The following is a 5,510-nucleotide window of genomic DNA, read 5'->3' on the forward strand; positions in this document are numbered from 1 at the left end:
ACTACTTATTTCAAATTGAAATTTTATTTCAATTTATTTATTATTATTCAAAATTGAAATTTATTGATTGAAGAACATCTGGCTTGAGTATTCTCACTTATACTATTTTCTTTTGGGTTTTGGGCCACACCCAGTGATGCTCAAGGGTTACTCCTGGCTATGCACTCAGAAATTGCTCCTGGCAGGCTCGGAGGATCATATGGGACACCGGGGAACGAATGGAGGTCTGTCATGGGTCAGCTGTGTGCAAGGCAAATGCTCTATAGCTGTGCTATTGCTCTGGCCCTTCACTTCTACTTTCTTAATTTTTCTTGAAAATGCTATAGAAAGAATTTCAGGTTGTAGTGATAGTACAGGAGTTAAGGCACTTGCTTTGCAGGCAGCTGACGCTGGTTCAATTCCTGGTACTGCACATGGGTCACTGTGCCCCATCTGGGGCCTTTTCCAAAGCACAGAATAGCCAGGAATAGCCCTTGAGCACCTCCAGATGTAACCTCCCCAATCCCCTTAACCCCTCTGCTCCCTCAACAGAACACAACAAATAAAAAAATTCCCAAATACGCAATTTTGATCATGAGATTTGGACCATTGTGCTAATCCTGGGCATAATCTGAAGGAATAAAGCAAACAAGGCAGAGGAAGGAGAGGAGGAGGAGAAGCAGGACAAAGAGGAGGAGGAAAAGAAGAAGAAATACTCTCATCAGACACTTGCTTGTTTTTGTGCTACCAACTTGGTTTTAAATTTTGTGCCCATCTCCACATAAAACTCAATTCAAACTGGGTGGTAGTCAAATATAAAATTTGAAAATCCTGATGTTTATAGAATTCCTACTTCAGATTCTGTAGTTTAGCACCAGGTTAGAGGAACATTTTTTTGTTTTTGTTTTTGGTTTTTGGACCACACCCAGTGGCTCTCAGGGGTTACACCTGGCTCTGTGCTCAGAAATTGCTCCTGGCAAGCATGGGGACCATATGAGATGCCAGGATTCGAACCAATGTTGGTCCTGAGTTGACTGCTTGCAAGCCAAACACCCTACCACTGTGCTATCTCTCCAGCCCCAGAGGAACAATTTAATTCAGGTTATCAGGTTATTTTACTCTATATCCAAATAATCCTGAAAGCACAGGGACTACATAATGGTAGATTTTTTTTTTTGAAACACAGGTAGTCTGGTAATCTTCTACCTCATATGAAGAACAAGTTGCCTGCCAAAACTGAGTATAGAGACGACCCCAGGTGGGGGAGTAAGGAGTGAGTAAGGACAGATAGATCAAGCTATCCTGAGCCAGTCCCCCCCCCCCCCAGGTTTACATGTAAGACCATCTCTGTTTTGGGGTAAAACCAAGTATCTGTAACAAACAGATAACAAAGGAACCAGAGATGGTCTTTGTTTTGGGTGAAACCACATAGTAAACAAACAGATATAAAGAAACCAGGGATGATCTTTGTTTTGGGTAAAACACGGTGTAATTTAACAACATGGCAGAGAAGAAAGCTGAACTTCCAAACTAATAAGTAAACTGGGGCCCCGAGCGATAGTACAGTGATAAGGTTGGGTTGATCCCAGGCAAGCCATATGGTCTCCTGAACCTGCCATTGATAGTTTCTGAGCACAAAGCCAGGAATATTGCCTGAGCACCACAAGGTGTGGCCCTAAAACAAACAAAAAAATAATCAAACGAAAACAAAACAACAACAACAAAAAAACACTAGCAAGTAAGTTAGGAAAAGTCATACAGCCTACAAAATTCTGGATGCAGAATGAGATCATTTCCCTCCTTCTTCCTTCAAAGTTGTTCCTTCTCAAATTGAATGTTTAAATCTTCTCTCCTTTCATTTATTTTTTTATTGCTTTACATTACATTATATTCTTACCAAGTTCACTGTGCACCTCACAGAAAACCAGACTTTAAACTCAGCACTCAGGGGCCAGTTCTCTCCATCTCTCTATTGTCTCCTTTGTCCTCATTTCATCTGGCACACGATTGGACTAGAGGTTACCAGTTTTATTTTTAAAAGTAAACTTTCTTTGAAGTTCCCTTTAGCCCTGGCACCATGTTGTCCTGGTGTGCCAGGAAAGCACCATCTTTTCTCACCAGGACAAGAACTATTCCACATGGCTCCTTCTATCTTGAACCCAATTGGCATCTACTTTTCAATTAAAGAGAGAGAAGAATGCAGCTCAGAGTATCCAATGACATTTTCAGTAGTCAGACATAACTAGAAGCGTCAGAGAGACAGCACAGCAGGTTGTGCACTTGCTTTGCAGGCAGCTAACTCCAGTTCGATTCCTGGCATCCCATATGGGCCCAGGGTACCACCAGCAGTGATTCCTGAGTGCAGAGTCAGGAGTAACCTTGTTGTATTGCCTAGTGTGACCCAAAACCAACCAAACAAAAGAAATAGAAATAGGCATAGAAATAGAAATAGGAAGGGAATGATTCTGTGACCTTATCATGAAGAATCCAATGAGATTCCTTCCTGAATGTGCACACCCCAAATTTCAAAATTTCAAATCTGAAATTTCAACTGATGTAATCTTTTATTTCTTTTTTCTTTCACTTGCAGGGTGATTGTTTTTAGATTTTGTAGAGGTAATTTTCTAAACTTTAAGAGTAAGTTGCTTTTATAAAGAGGGAGAATTTCATAAACACATAATAGGGGGCCAGAGTGGTGGCACAAGCAGTAGGGCATGCAGCTGATCCAGAATGGACAGCGGTTCGATCCCCCGGTTTGATCCCATATGGTCCCCCAAGCCAGGAACAATTTCTGAGCTCATAGCCAAAAGTAACCCCTGAGCATCACCGGGTGTGCACCCCCCAAAAAACACATAATAGATATTTCTAAAACATTTGGAAGCTTCTGATCATCAACTCCTCTTCCCCATTTGTAATTTGTTGTCTAGTGATAAGCACGCACAATATTTAAAGCTATTATTTGTGCCTAAATACTACTTTTACTTTTTGGGGCTTTGCACTTTTATTTCCCTCTTCTCATTTTTGTCATAATATTTCAGGGGAAGTAAAAGTTGGACGGTCACAACTGCAAAGATTGGAAGACCCCAAATAACTAGTCAGGCTTCACCTACACTAGGAATTCTATCTGTAAAATGAAAATACTACTGTACCAGTTAGGCAAGCTTCATGACTTAACAGAAAATCCTTGTCCATGTTGTGTGTTTTTCTCTCTCCTCTCCCTCTGGCTCCTTCCCTTCCTTATGATTGTTGATGCTGTTTTGTTTGTGTTTGTAACAAGCCCACACCTGACTATGCTGCCTTCCCTGGATCTCTCATAAGCTTCTGTGCCTGTGCTGGAGTGCTTACTGAGATGAGTGATCCTTTAGTTGTGATGCTCTCTGGTGTTTGCTGTGGTCACACTTGTGCTCAAGAGATCATGCTTCTGGGTCATGCTACTTGCATATATTTTCCAAGTTGGTTTGATTTTAATTTTTATTGTAGTTTAGATAGCATGGTTAAAATAGTGTTTAAGGGCCTGAGTAATGGCACAGTGATAGGGTGTTTGCCTTGCACGTGGCTGACCCAGGACAGATCTGGGTTCAATCCCTGGTGTCCCATATGTTCCCCTGAGCCAGGAGCAACATAGCCAGGAGTAACCCCTCAGAATCACCTGTTGTGGTCCAACAACAACAACAACAACAACAACAACAATAGTGTTTAAGTTTATGATTTCAATGGACGAAATCATGGCACCTTCACCACCACCAATGTGTCCTAGTCACTCCACCATTGTGCTCATATTGCTTCTAGTATGCTTTCATCTTCCATGATCATGCTTTTTGAAAGCTGCACTTGAACCCTTTTTTTTTTTTTGTGATGCTAACAGACATCTAGTTGCAGTGCGGCCAGAAACTGTGGTGTCGGTTGTTGGGGGAAGTTGAACCCCTTTTTGGTGATTTGTGAATCCAGAAATATCTCCCAAAATGAGAGATTAAATCCCATTCTTCTGTTCCCCCTTTTGGGGGAAAGCTAAGTGATAATTCTCCACTGAAAATAATCCAGACGGATACAAAGGTTAGGGGACAAAAGTTTGGTGAAGAGAGTCTTTTAACAATTTTGATGGCAGCTCCCAAAAGACCACCAAACCAGCGGTCAGCTTTGCCAAAAAGCCTTTCTTGCCTCGCCTACAAGCTCTTTATTTTCTCCTTGATAGCCCCCACCTGGAAGATCCAGGTGGGACGACAGGCAAAGAACAATTTACGGAAATACACTACAGTCGGTGACTGGAGCAATAGTACAGATGGGCTTGCATGCTGCTGACACAAATTTGATCTCCCAAATCCATATGGTCCACTGAGCCCTTCACAGCCAATTCCTGAGTACAGAGCCAGGAGCAACGCTGAGCACTTCCCCCTTGACCTCCCAAACAAAAAATGTAGTGCTGGTGATCCCAGCAGCAGAATGATTGAAGACACCAGAGGTTTGAACTCATGACCAGATACTTGTTCTAACCTATTGTAAAATTCTGCTGAACTCCAGTATGTGTCTACCCCCCAAGCAGTGCTCAAGAAATCTAGGGGTCCTGCCTGCACTTATTGGTCAACTAGGCTAGCAAGTTCAATGAGAAGGCCCAGAATGTGGACAGTGCCACTGATAACCTCGGGGGACATGTGGTGCTGGAGGTAGAAACAGGGTCAGCCACATGCAAGGCCCAATGCTATCTCCCTGGTCCATGCTTTTTTTAAAAATGGCATTTCTTATCTTATATAATCAGAAAATCCAGAGAAATGCACTTTCAAGGTGAGAAGTAATGCAAGGGCTTAAGATGTTTGCCTACGGGGGCTGGAGTGATAGTAGAATGAGTATGGCTCTTGCCTTGCACATGGCATATCTGGGTTTTCTCTCCAGCACTCCGTAGGGTTCCCTGGGTTTGCCAGGAGTGGTCCTCAGTGCAGAGCCAGGAGTAAGTTCTGAGCAACTCCAGCATGGTCCTAAAATCTAAAAAAGAAAAGGGGCCAGAGCGATAGCACAGTGGTAGGGCATTTGCCTTGCATGCGGCTGTCCCAGAACAGACCTGGATTCAATTCTCTGAGTCCCATATGGTCCTCTAAGCCAGGAGCGATTTCTGAGCATATAGTCAGGAGTAACCCCTGAGGATCACTGGATGTGACCCCCCCCAAAAAAAAACCCATGTCAGAAAACCAAAAAGCCCTCCAAACAACACACACAAAAAGAAAACCAAAAATGCTGTTTGCCCTAGGAGTGATTTTCTTTTTTCTTGATACTGTTATGATGCTTGATGGGTTTAGGGTACAAGAGTCCTCTGGGAGCTCCTGTTACTGGTGTGGCTATTGTTCTAAGCAAGACAGACAAATTCAAAATGAAAGGAAAAGTCCTGCCTCTTCTGGGAAGTTGGGCCAAGCTAAGAGAAGATTCTTGTCATCAAGTTCTTCAAAGCCTCCTGGTCTGACTGACTTTCCATTCCTAGTTCATTAGGGCCATCTATCTCAGCATGACTCTGCAGCTCTGCTTGTACCCAGTAAGCTCATGGT

This window comes from Suncus etruscus, chromosome 9 (genome assembly GCF_024139225.1).
Source record: "Suncus etruscus isolate mSunEtr1 chromosome 9, mSunEtr1.pri.cur, whole genome shotgun sequence".
NCBI classification, from domain to species: Eukaryota; Metazoa; Chordata; class Mammalia; order Eulipotyphla; family Soricidae; genus Suncus; species Suncus etruscus.